We start from the raw sequence: 20,894 nt of genomic DNA on the forward strand, positions 1-20,894 counted from the left end.
GGGGAGTAGTTGGCTTCCCCTCTGGTCAGTGGGAAGCTGTTCCGGAACTGCAAGAGCTCCAAGAGGGGAGGGAGCAGTGGGTGGTGACAAGAGCTGGTGGGGATTCTGCCTGCCCTGGAGATAATTTTGCAGCCTGGGGTGCTTGTAGGTCACTGCCCTCTTGTCTTTGGGTGGTGGAACTGTATGGAAATTACTGCGGGTCCCTACTCGTGTGTATGGCTCAGTGACATTGCGCAAAACCCGTACCCTCCCTGGGTCTCAATTTTCTATGAGTTTGGGAAACTGACCCTTTCCTTTACAGCTGTGCCATTCTAATGGGGGTACAAATAAAACCAGTGTCAGTGTGCTGGTGAGAAGATGGTAAGGGGGGAAGACGGGGGAAACAGCGGAGCAGGCTGTGGGGTTAAGGAGTAGTGGGAGTTAGGCCTCAGGGAGGAGGGGAGGATGTGGTCGTAGGAACCTGGGAGGAGAAAACTGCTGGGGTGCAGGCCTAAGGGCAGGAGCGGCAAGAAGCAGGCTAGGGGGCACGCGAGCAGGGGAGACCAGGAGGGCCTGTGGGGGGCTGGAGGTACTTGGCCTTTTCCTGCCAGTGAGAGGAGGTGCCAGTGGGCAGTTTGGAGCAGAAAAGTAACATGATCTTGGTGTGAGCTGAGAGCAGACTTAGAGGGCAGCAGGGGTAGCAGGGAGCCCTGGGAGAAGGGCATGGGGATCCGCACGAGGGACAGTGGTGACAAGGAGGCCGGGAGAAGCGGGCCGGTTCTGGCTGATGCTGACACCGTGTTTCCATTTATTAAAGCTAGAACCTCGTCATTTTCCTTTTTTTCCTATAAAACATTTTTTTAATAGTTTTATGAAGATTTAATACACATGCCACACAATGCATCCATTGAAAGGGTATAATTCAGTAGTTTTTAGTATGTTCACAAGGTTGTGCTAATATCACTGCAGTTTTAGAGCATTTGATCACCCCGGTGAGATCGCCACACCCATTCAGAGTCAGTCCTTTCCCCGCTGCCCCTTCCAGCCCTGCCCACCCACGAATCTGTTTTGTGTCCATAGATTTGCTTGTTCTAGATAACCATATATATGGAGTCATACAGTCTGGATCTGTGGTCGATCGTGACTGGCTTTTGCTTAGCACAAGGTTTTCAAGGTCCCTCCATGTTGTATCAGTATGTCTTTTTATGGCTCAAAAATACTTCTTTGTATGGCTAGACCACATTTTAACTTACCCATTCATCAGTTGTTGGCCATTTGGGTTGCTTCCACCTTTTGCCTCTTAGAAACAGTGCTTCTGTGGACATTGGTGTGCACGTTTTTGTGGGGCACATATGCTTTCATTTCTCCTGAGTTTATACCTAGGAACGGAATTGCAGGGTCATAATTGAGTTGAGGAAACCCCCTAACATTTTTTATTTAGTCTGATGAAGTCTTATCTCCTCTCTGTAATTATACTGCTATGTTTTTAGACATAAGTACAGGATTCTAGATTTATCCCAGCTATTTTTTTAGTAAGGACAGCCATATTCTTACTCTATTCTGTAGGGAGATCTCACCAATATAAACTCTCTTTTCAACTCTTTGAGGAACTGCTAGACTGTTTTCCAAAGGGGATCCACTATTTTACATTTTGTCAGCAATGATGGAAATTTCTCCATATCTTTGAAAACACTCTTATAATCTGTCTTCTGGATTTTAGCCACCCTAATGTGTATGAAGTGGTATCTCATCAAGGTTTTGATTTGCATTTCCCTCCTGGCTGCTGGTGTTGAGCATCTTTGTATGTGCCTGTTGGCCATTGGTGTGTCTTCTTTAAAGAAATACTAAGAAACTATCCAGATCCTTTGCTCATTTTTTAATTGGGTTACTTGTCTTCGTTTTTTAAGAGTTCTTTACATATTCTCAATACAAGTCCCTTATCAGATAATAATTTGCAAGTATTTTCTCCCATTTGTGCTTTGTCTTCTCATTTGCTTGATGATACCATTTGAAGCATTAAAGTCTTTAATTTTGCCTCCTCCTCCTCTCCCCAACATCCAGTTAGTCACAGATTTCACTGATTCTGCCCCAGGAATATCTCTGAAATGTACCTCCCCACTCCACCCCCCCTACCCCTACCCCCGCCTTGTGCCACCCTTTTCTCACCTGCATGTGAGCAGAAGCCTCCAACTCCCATTTCCTTTACACCCTGGACACCCCACCCAGTTGGTCCCCAGCTGCTTCTAGAAGGATCTTCCTGAAACGCGGATTGAGCCTGTCAACCCCCCATCAGCTTCCCGACCCACCTGGGACAGCTCACAAACTCCTCCAGGGAGAATACCTGGAGAATTAAGAACAATCCAGGTTGCAGGTCCCTAGTCCAAACAGTGTGTCAGACTCTGCAGGAGACAAGCCTAGGCATCTCTTTTTAATAAGCCCCCAGGTGGTTTTTATTCCCAAGTTTTGCTTCGTACAGTGTTCCTAAACCAGGGGTGATTTTTGTTCCCCAGGGGCAATTGCCAATGTCTGGAGACAGTTTGGTGGTTTCAGGTGGGGGCTGGGTGTCCAGCTGTCCCCTGAGTACTAGGGCTGCTGCTGGACTTCTGCAGTACAGGGCAGCTCCCCCACCAGGGAACCGCCAGCCCCGTGCCAGTCATGCGGAGAGCGCCGGGAGTGTTTATGGGAGATAAAATAGAAACCGTGTTAGAGGCTAGGCATCTGGTCCCCGGCTCTAGCAGAGACCTACTGCTCTGTAAGAGACATCCCCAGTGTAGTGGCTTGAACAAGATTTGCTCTTTCTCCTGGTTGTGTGGGTCTGGCCTATGCCCTTTCTCGAGGAAGGGAACAGTTCTGCTGCGGTACCTGTTTGACTGGGTCTCTCATTCCACATGGTCTTTCAGAGCCGGGAGGCTTGGTATACAGAGGGTGTGAATTTGAAGGCCACTCCAGCCATATTTTGTTAATCAGGAAGGTCACAGACTGACCCAGATTCAAAGTTAGGGAAATAGATTGTACCTTTGTAAGCAAGGAGCTTGCCAGCTATTTGTGGCCGTGCTAATCCACACAGCAGCCTGCCTTTTAAACAGTCTCCGAGGGCCTGCCTACTGCTAACCGGAGTAGGGCCTGGCCCCTGGCCAGGGACGGGAAGGGCCAGCCCAGAGCCAAGGAGCTGCTTGGGAGGAAGGACTCTCAGAAACCTTCTCAGAGACCTGTGTTTGTAGGGGTCTGCTAATGACTTCCCATGAGTCCAGCCCGAAGATTCCCACACTCTTTGGTCTAAGGACCTCCTTGTACTCATCATAGTCCAACAAACCCCATGTAGCCTCTGGAAAATTCCACTGTATATTGGTGAGTAAGTGACCTAGTAATATAATAGTTTTGGCCTCAGAGATGCCCTCAGGAGGTTTCAGGGACCCCCAGGGTCCATGCATCACACTCTAAGAGCGACCAGTCTAACCAGCATCATATTGACATAATGTCTTTAAACTGCTGAAAGAGTTCCCCCTTGAGGAGGGTGCTCAAGCAGGCTCCCTCGAATCCCAGGCGTGCTTCCGCCCCTCTCCTTGAATTCCTTACATGCAGTTGCCAGCCCTTTTCATGACCTTACCCTCGGATGAGTACTCTCTACTTACCCTGAACCAAACTCCTGCTCAGACCTCAAAACCCAGTATAAACACTTGCTCCTTGGTGAAGGTTTTCTTTACTCCTATAGGGAAAATGAGAACTGCTCCCTTCAGTGTTTTCACACACCTTATTCCTCCTTCTGCAATAAAACTTATGTTAAGTTGAAATGTATCAGTCTGTATGTTTGCCTCCTCTCTAATTAGACCAGAATGTTGTTTTTCTGAAGTTTGATGTTTTTTTAAATACTAGTATGAGATGAGCATGTAAATTGGTCCATTTCCAAATCTCTGACCAATTATAACAAAATTTCCAGTTCTCCCTCTCTTTGTGGTTGTGTTTGAGGCCTCTGCCAGTGTGAACTTTCTGTACATAATAGGCTTTTTCACTAAATCTGTTATTCTGCATCAGCATTGTGTTTATTTTCGTAAAGACCCATGATGCTTTAATCACATCACTTTATAACTAGTTTTAGCATCAGCTGGAGCTACCTGTTGCTCTCTTTTCTGAATTCTATTTGAAATTCTGATCTGTTTATGCCTTCAGGTTAACTTTAGGATAATTTTGCCAATTTTCAAGAAATATCTTGCCAAGATTTTAATTGGGATTACATGTGTCTAAAACATTTGGGGGAGCTGGGAGAGAAATGTGTATTTTCACAGAATTTGCATGACCCATCAAGAAATCTACTGGAGTTTTTCATGTATTCAGCTTAAAAAAACTCAATTATATTTTGTTTCTTTAATTTTATATCACTTAGTAAAATATTGAAAAGAAATGCACATGATCATAGTATTTCTTGTCAATAATTACAGTTTGTTGACACTGCATAAAATTATTTTCTCATATTTTCAAATTGGCCGTTGATATATGTTATAATACTACTTAATTCTGTATATCTAATTTATAACTGATCTTTTAGAATAGTCTTTAATAATTTTTCAATTGATTTGCTTTTTTTAATCAAAATAGTATTTTCCCTCTTTCTTTCCAATTTATCTACTTTCTGTTTTATATCTTATTGCTGTAGCCAGAATTTTGACACTCTGGATTAGTTTCTTACAAATCCTGATTTATTTGAAATAAACACTTTTTTAAAAGCTGATGCTGAGGATTTTTATTTTTATACTTAGTTTTTATCAGAAATGACTGTTGAATTGTGTGATTGATGTTTCCCATCTAGGAGGATAATTTCTAAGATCGTTTTGCTGTTTGATCCTTTGTTATAAATAGTATATTAATAAAATGATTTGAATTTTTACGTTGAATTTTTCTCATATAACAACACAACTGTGGCGAGTTTTTTTTCATTATGCTGTTTAATTTCATCTGCCGATATTTTGTATTTTCCCTCTGTGTCCGCTTGGCATAGCACAGTTCAGCAGGTGCCACAGGCTCACATTAAATCGTTGAAAAGGGCCGTCCCACCTGTGGTGAAGGTGCTTCACTCAAACCCGCCTTCTAGGATGAGTCCAGGTGACTGGCTCAGGCTGTGGGATACTCACCCCAAAGGGCAGCCGGATCAGCAGAGGGGTCTGTGCTGTGTGGCCGCTGCGGTCAGTGTCCTGGGGTCTCCCCCACGCTTGCTTTCTCCCCAGCAGTGGTTCTCTGCCCAGAGGGGAAGAGCTGGGAGGTCTGCTGGGGGCTGGAGGAACACCCCCCACCAGCAGCAGCCAGGAGGCGGCAGGTCTAAGGGCCCCCGCGAGCCAGCACCCCCTCCTCTCCAGGCCCCAAGCTGGACCGGCTTGGAGACGACCATATGTAGGGACCCCATCAGCACCTCTGCAAGTTTGCATTTTCATCTGTGAGGTTGATTTTCCAGTATTATTCTTAGTAAATTTCTCAGTCTCTGCTTGACTTACTGGTGCCATCAGGTTTTTTGCTCAGCATTTTATCGATATTAACAATATATTTTTAATAGAAAATGGTCTATTTCATTGAGATATGTGAGTCTGTGTTTTCGTACTGCGAATGCCTCCAAACACTCGATGTGAAACAGCCTGCTAGGAGTCCAGCTGCACTCAGCTCACGAGGATCTCGGTGCCGATGCTTCAAGGAGGCAGGCACTGTGTGTAGTTTGAGGGCCTCTTCGAGGGTCTGCTGAAGGCTGTAGATTCTCAGCTCAGAAAACTGCATAAACTGTGTAACGTTTACTGTCTAGTTAGAGAAACCCCATGTCCCCTAGTACCTGCCTGTGAGCCACAAGCCTATGTCCGTGATTCCGTAACGAGAGAGTGGCTCCCAGGCCTTCCACGGCTAACAGCCTTTTCCAGCGTGCTGATGCCAGAAGCAAGCAGTCAGCCAGAAGCCTGGGAGGCTGGTCACCGTAGAGGCAGAGACACAGCGGAGGCGGATATGACATCCACGGTCGTACCATCTCCGCTCTGTCGAAGGGGATAGGCAGCTTCAGCAGTTAGGTTTCATATAAGCTGGTCTAGCTGGACAGGCATCTTTATTATAAGAATGTTCCTCTAGTCTCTATGAGGCTGTTTTGATTATTAAATGCTCAATTTATCTAACTGACCTCCTTTGTTGTGAGTTAATACAGTTTTTTTAGCCTGGGTTACAGTTCTTATTTTTAATTTATAAATTTAGAGCTTGGATTTATACATCAGTCTTCACTTATCTAATGTGAGTCTGCCCATGAGAAAGGAATCTGATGACAAAATTAACATTCTGAGGTGAAAGCCTGAGGTCTGATAGGGGACCACATGAGGGCAGGGAGACCCCGTGGAGCCTTGGGACATCCGAGCCACACCATAGTGCCCCAAACCGAAGTCTCCTTACCCACCATGCACCCCTTTTCTTCACTCTGATGGTAGTTACTCCCACTCTTTGACTACAGTTCAAAGGAACGTCTGTATTACTATCATTTTTAAAATATACCATCTTGTATTCTTTATCAGTTCTTTTTATAGCTTCCAATTGATTTAAATACTTTATCTTAATCACTTTCTTCCTAATAGCTTCATTAGGATTCCCTCCCTTCTCCTGAAATCATAGACTGAGTGTGTGTTCTTTTGTCTTCTCTCTCATAATAAGCTTGGGAGAATGAGAGAAACTGTCTAGAGAAGCCTGAGGACACGTGACATCTAAATGCAACGTGGTATCCTGGGTGGGATCTTAGAACCGGTAAAGGACCTTAAGTAAAAACTAAAGAAGTCTGTGTAAAGTGTGAACTTCAGTTATTATTGGTGTATTGGTGTTGACTCATTGATTGTGACAAGGACACCGTAGGTGTTGGTAAGGGGGTGCTGGGTGTGGGTGCATGGGGACTCTGGGCCGTCTCCACAGCTCTGCAGGAGCCCAGGAGGGAGGGAGAACCGTGAGGGTGCACTGTTTATTCTTGGTGATTCTTGGGTGGCAGAGGGCTGGTGATACTCTTCTGCCAAGAGCCACAGCCCCTATCCATGTGGCCTTTCCGATCTGCTGCTCATCTGGGGCCCATAGCAGCCTTCTCCCATCCACTCTTATCAGCCCAGAGCACAGCCTTCACTCAGCACTGTGGCATTGAGCTTCGGCAGCCACACCAGTGCCTGGGTGCCAGGCAGATACATGGTTGCCCCACTGAGGCCCTCAGGACGTGGTTGTCAATAAATCACAGAATGTTAAAGTTACAAGGGGCCCCTTGTGCAAAACCTGTGAGGGCTGGGCACAAATCATGGCTCCTTCACTTACCAGGTGTGTGATCTGGGGCAGGTTGGTTAAGGTCTCTGAGCTTCAATTCCTTATCTGTGAAGTGGAGATAATAATGTCCTGACAAGGTTGACTAAATGAAAAGCAGTTTTTATTAGTGCTTATTAGCTCCGTGTCAGTGTCCCACAAAAATACATGCTCGGTAAACAGCAGTTACAATATTATCGAATTACCTAATCCATATCAGATATTGTTATCTAATTGTCTAATGCAGGTTAGAGAACTATTACCTAGTTATCCGATCCCATCGTGGCTAAAACAAGATGGGCTTTTGCAGTAGATCAGTGAAGAAGGACCCACAGAGAGTCAGCAAGCCCCTCAAAATAACCTAACCGGCAGTGGAGTTGGAAACGGTTCGCCTGCTCTAAACAAAGGCCCAGTGAGGACATGTCTTGCCTCCAAGCATTAGGAAATTTCTTTAACAGTACTTGAAGCTGGAAAGGGCACAGTGAACCAGGGACTCGAGTCTTTCAATGTGGGGCTCAAGAACGCCAGAGTGCGGTAGCTTTCAGAGTGCAAAATGCACCCACCCCATCCTAGTGGCCGCACTTTTAGTGTCCAGCTTACAGAAATGCACAAAAAAGTGTGAATAAAGAAGTTTCTAATAGCAGTCAGCTGCATATAGATAGATAGGTAGTAAGATAGGTAGATAGACACAGAGAAATGGAGAGAGAGAAACCCCTGTGATGTCCATGTGTGGCAGAAGCAAGCTGCCGGGCAGTGGGCACAGTGTGATTCCAGTTAAGTAAGTAGGTACACGTACATTGGCTCCTGGAAAAGAGACTGTCTCCAGTGGTGTTGCTTTCCAGGAACATGGGTGGTGAAGCGAGGAAGGCAGGCTGAGATTGCACCTTTTTCCCTTTATACTTTAAGTTTTTACAATGTGAATGTACACACATACTGCTCGTATGATTTAAAACAGGTTAAAATCAGGAACAACAAAGAAATGCCAGAACAAATTTCAACACCTGCAGATACTCAGTGGGATATTTCAGTTCGCAGACTGTAAGTACCTGTGAAAGGTGAGCAGAGCAGGGGAGAATATGAGACTATATTCTTGAATATATTCAAGATTATTGAAAATGTGCCAATAATGTATTAAGTGCAAAGAGCAAGTCACAGAACAGCACTATAGGATCCCATTTGTGCTAAAAATACAGATAACATTACACGTATAAGTAAAATAAATGCCTGAAAAGATAGACACCTAATTGAAAATAACATTTACTATCTCTAATGGATGGGTTTGAGTGATAGGAGGAAATTTACTTCTGAAGTGTTTGCATTTTCTAAAATGAATATATTGAAAACTAAATTATATATGAAAAAATGTATAAATTACATGTACTCACATATGTGGATGCATGCCTAGGAAAATAGATGGGACTATTACATACCACGAATGTTAATAGTTTTCTCTAATTAATGAATAATAGGATTATGATGATTCTTACTATTGGCTTTTTTCCCATGTGTTTTTCTTATTTCCACCAATGACCTTGTATTTTATAATCTGAAAAGAAATTTGTAAAAACCCAAAAGATTCAAAAAGGAAAAATCTAATAAGGCTGTGTGATCACTGGTTGGTGAAAGCAGAAACTTTGAACGTGGAACAAACTCTAGAAAAAACTAGAGTTGGTGGACATTTGGATGTTAAACATTTTTCTTCTTTGAATGTTCCGTGTTTACTGTTATGAATGATTATTATTCTGGTGTTGGAGAAAGCTTAATTTTTTTCATGGTTTTAATAGTGCAGTTGTGTGCTCAGGGGTCATCACTTAGGAGATGGAGGCGCTTAGGGGCCAGCGGAGACATTTGCTGCCAGGGGCTGCAGCCCAGGAGCCCATCGCACGACCTCTTCCTTTGAGGTCGGACGGTGCACACAGTACTGACTTGGGGAGACGCCCTCCTCACCCCCAGGCCCTGGTGGGCCCATCCTGCTAGGGAGGCTAAGGTCGGACACCCTGAGGCAGTGGCACGGGGTGACCAGTTCATCTGAGTGTGCCAGGGACGGGTTCCCCCGTTCTAGCTCCTGATGTTCTGTATGCTGGGAAATCCCAGATAGATTATGATGCCAAGGACACCACGCTGAGAGTGGGATGGGGGCCCCTGTTCTCACACCAGCGCCCCAGGTGGGAGTCACCTCTGGGCCTCGTGACCCTGTGCCCTCGGCCAGGGGCTGTGCCCAGCAGGTGTCAGAATGATTGGCATCGACTTCAACTTCCTCCCTGCAGCCATGGAGCCTTGGAAGCACACCACTGCTTTCCCTGCACGGCGGGCGCTCGTTCTGTGCTTGATGCCCAGTCATGCCCACCTTGAGCAAGGCAGAGACAACTCTGCCACATTCACCCACAGCTCCAGCCAACACACCTTCAGCTCTGGGGACGTGTGACCCCCCCAAGGTAGCTGTAGTCAGGCTCTACACTTTTCTGTAGCAGCCAGGGGTGGTTAACTTGATGTGTACACATGGCTGGGCCATGGGGCTCTGGTAGTTGGTCCAACATTATTCTAGATGTTCCTGTGAAGGTGTTTTTATTGATGAGATTAACATTTAAACTGTTTTGACTATTTGGATTTAGACATTTAAATGCTCTGAGTGGAGCAGATTGCCCTCCCTAAGTCGGTGGGCCCCATCCAATCAGTTGAAAACGTGGATGCTGCGAGGACTGACCTCCCCCGGGCAGGAAGGAGTTCCCCAGCACACGGCCTTGGAGCCCAGCTGCTGCCCAGGCCTGTCCCTGGCCCCACGGCTGCTGGCTGCCCTGCAGATCTTGGGTTCACCAGCCTCCCCATCATAGTAGCCAAGTCCTTCAGTGAGTCCCTCCTCTCTCTCTCTCTCTCTCTCTCTCTCTCTCTCTCTCTCTCTCTCTCTCTCTCTCTCTCTCTCTCTCTCTCTCTCTCTCTCTCTCTCTCTCTCTCTCACACACACACACACACACACACACACCTGTTGGTTCTGTTTCACACACACACACACACACCCTGTTGGTTCTGTTTCTCTGTAGAACTTTAGATTTTGCAGGCCGTAGGTCTCTGTCACACCCCCTCGTCCCTCCTGCAGCCGAGAGGCAGTCGTGGGCAGGTAGAGGCGTTCTCAGCCTTGGCACTGGTCACGGTTTGGGCTGGACGTGGGGGACCGTCCTGTGCACTGTGAGATGTTTAGCAGCATCCCTGGCCTGTACCCACTAGATGCCAGTAGACCCCTCAGTGTGACAACACAAAATATCCCTGGGGAGCATAACCCCTCATCCCGTTGAGACCACCTATGTAAGTGAATGAGTGCATCTGTTCTGATGAAACTTTATTTACAAACCAGGTTGTTGAGCCGGATTTGGGCTGCAGTTTGCCAGCCTGGGTAGCAAGACAGCCTATGCCTGGAGCTGTGCGCCATGGGGGCCGTGGCAGGAAGCCCATGGTGTTGAGCTTGATACCCTTACGAAGCCTCGGAGCCAGGGCCCTGGCCGCGTCTCGGTTGCAGGCTGGCGCAGGTGGCAGCCCCTGGCCTTGGTGGCCGTTGCTGCGGGGTGGGCAGGCCTTTGGGCCACTTTTCTGTGGCCCTGCGCACCCGGCTGGGCTGGGGCTGGAGAGATGCAGTGCATTGCTGGGGTTCCTGCCCTTGGGGGTGCCGCCTCTCCTCACCAGTCTCCCACCAATCAAATGGTGTTTCCAAACCTTTAATAACCATGTTGATTGGGCAGCCCAAGTACACCGGCCCATTGCATGTGGAAAGGCATTGCTCGTCATGCTTATGGGCCGGCGCTCTCTGCCCTGGCAGGAAGACTGGCAGGGGAATGGCGGGGCCCCCGCAGAGGCTGCCCTGCAAGGGGCTGTATTTACGGCCTGCCTGGTGCCCCCATGCTGGCCACCTTTCGCTCCGTCAGGTTCCGGTTAATGGGGGAGCCCGTGGTGATGTCTGTCTCACCAGAAGAGGGCTTTTCTGGTCACCTGTGGGTGAAGGGAGGGGCCCTGAGCCCCGCTCCAGCTGCATCTGAAGGATCAGCCACAGCAGCTGCTCCTGGAGAAGCCAGGCCTTCCAGGTTCCCGGACAGGGCACTGTGCCGGGGCTCAAGGCTGGCCCTGCCACACGGAGGACACAGCCATGGACTGGAGCCGAGTTCTCAGATGGTGGTGTGCGCCAGGGCTGCCTGGGGAGCCCACAGGGCTCGCTGAAGGAGGGGAGAGCCTGGGGCCTGTGTGCATCTGCCCTGGTCTCCAGCCAGAGTGTGAGGAGCACAGGGGTGAAGCCTTGAGAGCCTAGTGGTCTAAGGACAGGCTGCAGCGTCCGAGAGCTCATTGGGGGGCACCGCCCCCCAGCCCTCCAGGACCTGCTGGGTCAGTACTGCCGCCGTAACACAAGCCTTAGACCCTTCTGCGCAGTGTGCGCCTTGGGAAGCCCTGAATGGAATCATAGCCCACCTGGACCGTGGGTGGGCCTCCAGGACAAGGCTGCAGGCACAAAATGAGGCCTGGGAAGCAGGGCCAGCCACCGGGATTCTGTCAGGCAGGGTCCCACACCTGAGCTGGTGGGGACGTGGAAGGGTTCTCAGGTAAAGACCTGACAGGGAGGAAGAGCCCTGTTACTTAGGGACGTAGGTCTGGGGTCTGGGGCAGCAGAGAATCTGGGAGTCAGCACAGACCTGAACTGTGGCCAGGGGCGAGTCCCATCAGACCCTGCACTGCTCCATCTGCAGGGACTCGGGCAGCCTGTGCCCCGGCCCAGGCTTCCTTCTCCAGGCCGGCTGTCACTGGAGCCCTGAGCCCCTCGCTGCTCTTCCCCGCCTCCCACTCAGCCTTCAGATGCCACGACAAAAGCCAGTCTCCATTTTGCAGGTCCTGCGTCCAGCTTGGATGCCCTGGGAGTTGCCCCAGGAAACTGTCCTGGGGACCCTGCTCCTCCCGGGCCGCCTCTGGGCCAGGCCTCTGTGGAGCGGGTATGTGAACGTCCCTGGGGGCCATCGGCTCAGCCTCCCCTGGGACGCCCTCCTCCAGGCCTGCTGGTCCCTCAGGGCACTGAGTCAGATCCCTGCCAGGTAGGCAGGGGACTGAGCTGTGCTGGCTCTCCTGTATCCTACCCATAACTGGGCAAGTATCCTGTGTGAACCAGGCTTCCTCACATTACCCTGGGTTGAGCCAGGCCCCTGTTGGGACCCTGGTTGATACCTCAGGGAGCTCAGTTCCTCCAGGAGCCCACCGTGGGCACAGTGACCCTGACAAGGTCACCCCACTGGGTCACCCGGGCCTAGCAGGGCCCTCTAGGTCACCCCAGGCACAGTGGCCCCAACTAGGTCACCCCGCTGGGTCACCCAAGTGTGCCAGAGCCCTCTAGGTCACACCGGGCACGGTGGGGCCTGCTAGGCTATGGAATCCAGGCACTAAGGTCGGATGTGGCACCTGCTCCCATCTAAGAGACAAATGTGTCGGGAAAGCTTCCTAACCGTGGGCACCACCCAACCTAACCGGGTGCCAGGCAGGGGGCAAACCTCCCCTCCAGGCAGATTTGAGCCGAGGCCAAAGGCCGGTTACCTACAGATGCAGCCAGGCAGGTGGGGGGCACAGTGGTCGCACAGTCCCCACAAACAGCCCCACCAGCTCAGAGGCAGGTGCAGAAGAGTCAACACAGGTTCCCCAGAGAGGCAGAGAGTAAAACAGGGTGGCCCTCCTGGCAGCTGCTAGACTTGAGGCCATACTGACCAGAAGCCAGAGACCTGCCCAGGGCCAGGCCCCAGCACTGGTGTGGAGGTCAGGCAGTAACTGGGTGAGGTCCCCTCAGGCTGAAGGAGACAGAGAGCTGTCAGATCCCGGCCAAGGGTTCTGGGACCTCAGAGTCCCCATGGGGCAGGAAAGTGGGGGAAGGCTTGATGGCAGGCAGTGTGGGTGCTCTTGGCTGGTCCCTGGTGTCTGGAGGTCCTGTGCCCACATGGCAGCAGAGGAGGCGTGAGAAGGGAGGCATCTGGCACTGAATGGAGGGCTCAGGACCACTGCTAGCTTTCGTCATTGGCCTGTGCTTCAGGGAGCACCGTGCCAGCACTGAAGGCATAGTGACAGGAGCAGCAGGCCTCCACCCTCCCTCTCGCCCTCTGGCCTCTGTCGGGACTGCCCGGGCAGGCCTGGTGAGGCCGGAGTCAGCAGGCAGCAGGTCTGTGTGGCCTGCATCCTGGGAACTGCGGCTGGCAGGGTGCCAGAGAGTCCCATGCAGCAGCTAATGCCTGTCCCTCTAGGGGCCCCGATCCAGACCAGCTGCCCTGGAATGTGTACAGAGGGGCAAGTGCAGCAAGGAGCCGTGGGGCGGCCAGCTATCCTGCCTTATTACCCAGGACTGCAGATTTCCTGGGACAGTGCTTAAAACAGAACCAGTCCTGGGCACATTTGGACAGTCGGCCACCTTAGGACAAAGCGGTGAGGCCCAAGGCTTGAGGCCCTTGAGAAGGAGGAGTGGCCGTGTGAGTGGGCACCGTGAGGGACGGCAGCCCCGAGGCAGGGCCACAGGCTGACCCCGGAGGTGGAGTGCTGCCGGCCAGTGTCTGGGCCTGGATGCCTGGATGGCCGCAGCTGCGTGCTTGGGAAGCCATCAGTGGCATTCCTGACCCAAATTCCTCCGGTGGTGGTTCATTAGTCATTCTTATCTGTGAGGAAACGGGGTCAGGGAGACCTTGGAGATGGAATGACAGATGCTGGTGGTTTGGGTGCCGTGGGTGCTCCGTTTTCATCCCTCGGGGCTGCACGCGGCAACGACCTGGCCGGCCGGTATGGCCGGTTCTCCTGGGGCACCCTGACCATCGAGCACATGACAGGGACTCAGGAAAGGTTTCATGAGTAAGTGCACGGGGACGCACGTCAGCTGCTGTGGGAACTAGGGGCTGACAGGACAGCACCAGGTGGTGATGCTGATCGATTTGAGAGGTGGTAAGTCAGACCGAGAGGACCAGAAGAGTCCCATAGGAAGCCTGGTTTCAGGCGAGCAAACCAGAAGCCCTCAGACAGCAACCGCGCAGTCACTGTGGGGCCCGCATCGCTGGATTTCCTGCAAAGGTGCTGCCTGTTTAGGGGCCTCCCACCGTCCGGTCTGACTGCAGGTCCAGCTCTCGCTCATCTGCTGGCCATTTCTTCCTCCAGACAAAGTGCTCTTCCCACAAAGCGGGCACCTCGCTCCCTGAGCACTGGGCAGGGTGTTGGCAGCACGTAGGAAACAGAGCCCCCTCCAAGGGTGCCTGTGTGGCCAGGGAGTCCGCACAGGACCACCTCCTCGCCCCCTCAGTGCAGAAGTGAAGTGAGGCGGTACACGGGCAGGTGCGGGTGCTCCCCCTGTAGGCCGTGGTGGGACCTGGCAGCTGTAAGGCAGAACCTTTAGGCAGCCAGAGGGACCCCGTCCCCCAAGACTGGGGCGTGCCCTGTGGCTCCTGGAGTGTCCTGCACCTGCGTCCTTGTCACCTCCACTGTCCCTGGGCTTGTCTACAGACACGACTCTGACGTGCCCCCAGCCTCTGTGAGCTTCACTTGGCTCAGCCTCCTTCATGCCAACCAAGGCTGGCAGATGACTGACTCCAATGCCCATGCCCCTGCCTACCCACTCATTAAATATTTAAACACAGCGCCTCCTCCACGCAGACAGTGGGCTGGGCCCTGGCTATGCTGGTAAACAGGATGAGTCGCTGTGCAGCTCGTGAGGGGATGAACCAGGCAGTCACGTGCAGGGTGCTAAGTCTCCACCGCGTCACACCCATGGCCATAGGGCGGAGGAGGGGCTGCTGGTGCCAGACAGAGCGGGGAGGCTCACGAGGGGCCAGCGGCGCTGTGTCTGGGCCACAGGCTGTGCGGTGGGCTGCAGCTGCCCCCCGTCACCCACCCCTTCACACGCTCATCCGTGGCTCGCTCCCTGGTGGCCGAGACACCTGTGTGCCAGACGTTCTGCTGGGTGCTGGGGACGCAGTGATAGAAGAGCCGGTTCCCGGGCCACACTGGGCATCCGGGCCCCTCCCTGCTCCCCGCCGCTGCCCAGAGGCTCTGCGTTGCAGCTCCCACCCCCTTTGCAGGTCTCCTCTGCCCTTTCGTCCTCTGCCCAGAGGTCACCCCCTCAAGGGAGGCTCCCTGCCCCTTGAGCAGATTACGGCCCGTGGTGAGGCGCCCGTACAACCTGCCATTTTCTTTCAGAGCATCTGCAGTTATGTCTTCTTAAGTGAGACTGTGTCGTTACGCTGATCCTCCCAATCATCTTGGTCAAAGACTCACTTATTACAGTAGTTACACTGTTTAGCACGTTAATGCATGTAACAAATAACAAGTTAAATGGATGTTTGAATGGATCGATGGATGGATGATTAAATGGATGGATGGACTGGAGCTGAGGTGGTGCTGGCAGGTGGGAGACTGACCCAGTAGCAAGGCCAGGAAAGAGCTGCACATCGGTGAGTGGGCCACGGCGGTGGAAGTGGGAATGCTGGGAGAGCGTCCGCAGGAGAGACCATGCAGGAGATAGTCTCTGACTGAATGTCGGGAGAGAAGCAGAGGGAAGAACGCAGGCTAACAACCAGGGTTCTGACGAGTGTGGGCTGGAAGATGGACGGGGAGAGGGGGCCAGTCGGGAGGTGTGGGCAGAGGGGATGACCTGCTGACTTGGAGATGTGTGTGGAGGCGGTGAAGTGGAAATGTTAAGCTCTTTTTGGTCACTGTGAAAGTTAGGGTAACACTAGCTGCTCTCAGAAAGGAGCTCTGCAATACTGGGGGCCTAGCACAATAAAAGGTTTTTATTAACTGTAAGAAAATTTGGGACCACACGGTGGCCAATGCAGGCATTCCGGGCCGGCGTGGTGGCATGGTGCCCTTGGTTTAGGGACCCTGTATCCAGCTTGCGGCCACACCATCGCCTAAGGCCTCGGAGCTGGAGAGACCGAGTGGAGGGCGCCCCTGCCTCTTACCTCCTGGCCCCGAGTACCACCTCGGTCCAGCCTCTTCCAAATTCCATGAGGTAGAGCCTGCCTCCTGCCATAAAGCCCCAAATCTGGGCTTCACTCTCAGACTTTCCTGAGCCCCCAGCGTGGGCTCTGTTATTCAGACGCTCCGGGACTCGGACGCTCTGATTAGCAGAAGCTGGGCGATTCCAGCGAGGGAGGCCGTGGCCGGTGCTCAGAGGCCGCAGTGACGGCGTTCCGGCCCCAGCACCTGCAGTTCAGTGTCAGCGCCGTGAGTGGCCCAGGGTGTCCTCTGGGCAGTTATGTGGCATGATCTTGGACACTGTCCTTTGCTGTGCCGCCCGGTTGTCCCTTCAGAGATTCTGTGAGGTACTTAATACCTTCCTCAGCGAGGTTTTTCTGCTTCAGTTTGCCGGAGGTGTCTTCTGTTGCTTGCAGTGGATGCTGGGTCTCACACGGACCGAGTCCAAGTGTGTGGACTGCAGTTGGACACTCAGGGGCCGAGTGTGAGCTGCCTGGGCCAGAGATGTGCATGGAGGTGTCCGAAGCCACGGGAGGGGTGAGACTGCCCCAGAGCCCATGTCCCAGCAGTGGGCGAGGGCCTGGCGGTGCCCAGACAGCCGAGCCAGGGGGAAGGAGCACCATGTTCCGCTCCGCTCACAGCCCCGGGGCCCTGCTTGGAGTGCGCTGTTGGGGAAATCACCTCCTCGTCCAGGGAAATCAACCGCTTGTCTCTTCGAGCCATGCTCTCTTCCACGTGATTTTCTGCTGCTTTGTCCGCCATGAGGCCGTCTACAGCACTTGCTCACAGAGTGTGACATTGTCAAGTGCGTGACATCTGTGACACCGTACTTACCTGTGCTCACCCAGTGCAAGCAATCTTGGCAGTCGCAACGGGCATTTCTACCTAACAGCTGCCTCAGAGTCCTCGACCCAGTGCCCCAGGCAGCCTCATGAACTCACGGGAGCTGCCTACTCGCTCGCTCAGGCCATTGGCTTAACGTTTTTCACGGTGTTTTTACATAGTCGTCTTGTCTCTTTCCATAGCAGCTTTACACAGTAGTTGCTACCGGGCCTATTTCATAGATGAGAACACAGCTAGCTCAAAAAATTAAGTGACTTTCCGAAGTTACACAGGTAAAGCATGGTAGGGTCAGGATCTGAACTCAGGGATCTTGATGCCAGGCCCGAGGACACCAACAAGGTGTCCTATAGGTCACTGGGGCGTCTCACCACACGTCAGGGGATGGGGAGTCCAGAGCAGTGGCTCCGTCCTGTGCTGCTGGCCCAGCAGACAGCACCTGTTCATCCGGCCGCCGACGTGGTCCTGTTTGCGGTAGCGGCTGCCGCCTCCTAGTCTTGGGCTGGTTTGGGCGAATGTTTGGCTCTGTGCTCTAAAAGCCGTGGGTGTGTGCAGCAGCGGACAGAGAGCATAAGCCTCCCCGTGGATCATGTCAAAGTGGATCATGGGGAGGAAATCATGGCCACCGATGCTGAGGGACAGAATTTTATCCAACAATTCACATGTTTAAGAAAAGAAACATGTCTGGCCCTTTGCAGACCCACGCGAGGCCCAGAGAACGGCTCCGAACCACACATGGTGGATGCAGATTGATGTCCACTCACCTTCTAATTGCGAGGCTGCACCTGAACTGGCATTTTCCGGCTTCCCCTGCCCCTGCAGCTCACGTCCTGAGTCCCTTCCTGCCCATCAGGTGGACTCACATGTGACGTGGAGATCTGCAGGGGCCAGGTGGACTCAGTGGCTGTGGTGGCTTCCCAGTTTGGAGGTGGCTGGGCAGCAGCGTCCAGCCTGGAAGCTCCTCGGTGTACAAGCCGCAGGCCCCGCCACTGCAGGTGGCTGCACTGTGGCTCCTGGGTCTCGTTCCAGTGTCTGTTTCTCGGACCCTCCAGCGGCTCAGTGACCTGCCTTTCTCCCTGAATGGGTGCCTTTCTGCTCAGATGAGCTGAGGCGCACGCCTCGCTCTGCAGCTGGGAGCCCCGACCCCACCTGCGCCCGGGAGGAAGGGACCTGCTGGCAGCCGGGCTCCTCCTGGTGATGCGCGGGCCTGCGTGGCGGGTCCTGGGCCTGGAGAAGGTGGTTGTGCTCTGGCTTGGGCTCCAGCCGAGTGTGTCCTTTTCTGAAAGGGCAGCCCAGGTTCCGGGGAGCCGCACGGGCTTCCTGCTGCAGGATGCCATCGGGGGAAGGAAACAGAGGAAGTGTGCATCCTGCTCCGCACAGGACGTCACTGCACTGAGCACCTCCTTGAGTAATGAGGCCCAGGGCTGCTATCTCTGATCATGCCATCCGTGGAGGGTGGAGGGTGTGTGTGAATAACGGAGGGACCAGTCCTCTGGGGAATTCACTCAAATTAAATACTGGGCCTGTCTATTAATCACACTCCTGTTTGCTGTGTTCTGGTGCTCAGACACCTGTGGCCTTGGTGACCCTGAGGATGCTGCTGCCCTAACCAGGCTAGCTGGGCCTGGAGGTAGGTGAGCAGCTGCCGGGCAGCAAGCCCTTCAGATGCAGATGAGCCGACTCAGAGCCCCGGACACCCACGGCCCGACCCCACGCCCGCCACAGCCCCACGGCCCCTTCGCTCCCCCCACGTCGCCCCCATGCCTTCCGTATTGGGCTCACACTCTGGGCCACTCATCACTGAGAGCTCCTATTGTGCCCAGAGTGGGCTGAGATCCAGATGCGCCATCCCAACCTTGCCTCCCGCCCACCTGTCCCTCCCTGTGAGACAGTGCAGCTCCTTGCCCGCTTGCCCCCCTGCACCCCCTGCCTCCAGACCCACCCCAGTGCCGCCCCGTGTGGCCCCCGAGGCCCCCATCCCAGCTTCTGTGAGTGCAGCAGACTGCTTCTCCAGAGGCAGTCGCCTCCTGATCTGGTGGCCTTGTATACTTAAAAAATAATAAAGCCTGTATTTTTTACAGCCATCTCTTCATTCATCCATCCGTTTAAAGAATATCCACTTAGTTATGGTAAACATAAACAATTTTTACCCTAAGTGTGGAGTATGGGTGGTCATTGTAGTATTATTTCAAATTTTGGTATGTTTGCAAGTTTCCTTAATAAAAAATTGAGGAGAAAAAAAAAAAGAATATCCACTTGGGCCTTGTACGTGCCAAGCATGGTTCCGGGCCTTGAGAATCCAGTGACACACAGGCATCATCACCGCCTTTATGAAGTATAGTTAGGGCAACAGATGTGAGACACATAATTAGACAAATACATGTATAATTAAAGCACATGACAAATTATGAGAAAAACATCTACGTGAGCATAAGGGCACAGGCTGTGGCTTCCAGACTAAAACCTGGCTTGGGAGCCAGGTGAACAGTGGAGAGTGTATCAGGAGTGAGGATGGTATGTGCAAGGACCCTGCGGCAGGAGAGGCGCGCAGTAGGGCGGCCAAGCATCGCAACAAGGAGAAGCAGGCATCAGTCCCAGGCAGGCTGGCAGAACTGGCTGTCCAGAGCTCGAGGACTTGGACTTCTTCCTGAAAGTAACGACACATCTTAGAAGGGTTTTAAGCACAGGGTTTTCTTGTCCAGTTTATTTTTTTTTTAAACCACATGGCTTCTATGGATGGATTAAAGGGAGATGAAATTGGCAGCTGGGAGACGAGTGTAAGGACCGGTGCCTGGCCCGGGGTGGGAGCAGCAGAGGCGGAGGAAAGGGGTTGGATGCGGGGTCTGTCCGGAATCAGAATGGCCGGGGCTTGGTGTGAGCGGGAGGGTGAAGTGGGCTGGAGGCTGCTCCGTCTGGGCCTTGGCCCCGCGCGTAAGGGGTGTGGGGGCAGGACCCTTGGTCTGACAGCCTGAGCTTCTCCTGTGTACCCAGCTCTGCCCAGCTCCAGGGGAGGCCCCGCCAGCCCCCCACCCCAGTCCTGAGCCCCACTTCTCCCGCAGGGGTCCGGGCGACCTGGCAGACGTCTGCCCTCAGAGGACACCCTGCTACCCTGACCCCAGCAGAACAGAAGCTTCTGGGGGTGGTAGGATCTGAACCCCCCACACCCCTACTGCCCCCGATCTGTAATGTTCTTCGAAAGGAGTCATGTGCCCTTTTGGGGGTGGGCAGGGCAGAACCACTTCTCCAGGATGAAGAAGACACCCCTCCTCCAGGGAGTACACATCAGGGAACTGGTTTTTCCCAGACTGGCCCTGCCACACCCACCGTGCTCCCACCTGCCTCCCCATGCATGGAGAGCTAGTTCTTCTGTTGCTAAAGAAATGAAGCTGGCTGCCTTTTTTTAAAAATCAAATTTACTGAGGTGAAATTTACATGCAATAAAAAATACACCCATTGTACGTGTATGACTTGATGTGGGTTTTTTTTTTTTCCAGCTCACTGTGTTTTTATAAGTGTCTACGCCCAGGTAACCCCGAGCCAGCACAGTCAGGAGCTAGGACATCACCATCTCTGAAAGTCCCCAGGGGCCTCTTTGCAGCTGGTTCCCGGACCCCAGCCCAGGAGACCACCAATCTGCTCCCCACCCATCACAAGGTCATAGGGCTGCCTGTTCAAGAATTTCGTGTGAAGAGAATCACATGCCTGTAATTTTTTGGTGTCTGGCTTCTACTTAGCATAATGTTCTAAACACGCGTCCCTGGTGTGGCGTGATGGGGAGCGTGTTCCTCTGTGTTGCTGACCCGCGTTGCACTCGGGGAGGCACCGTTCCG

The 20,894-nt window shown here is 52.5% G+C and overlaps 1 protein-coding gene across 1 annotated transcript in view; it reads left to right on the forward strand.

Moving 5' to 3' along the window:
* Window positions 1–20,894, forward strand: part of BCL2A1 (BCL2 related protein A1) — a 50,922-nt gene that overhangs the window by 1,079 nt on the left and 28,949 nt on the right. The gene's annotated exons all lie outside the window — the stretch shown is intronic.

Source organism: Manis pentadactyla, chromosome 18 (genome assembly GCF_030020395.1).
Source record: "Manis pentadactyla isolate mManPen7 chromosome 18, mManPen7.hap1, whole genome shotgun sequence".
NCBI classification, from domain to species: domain Eukaryota; kingdom Metazoa; phylum Chordata; class Mammalia; order Pholidota; family Manidae; genus Manis; species Manis pentadactyla.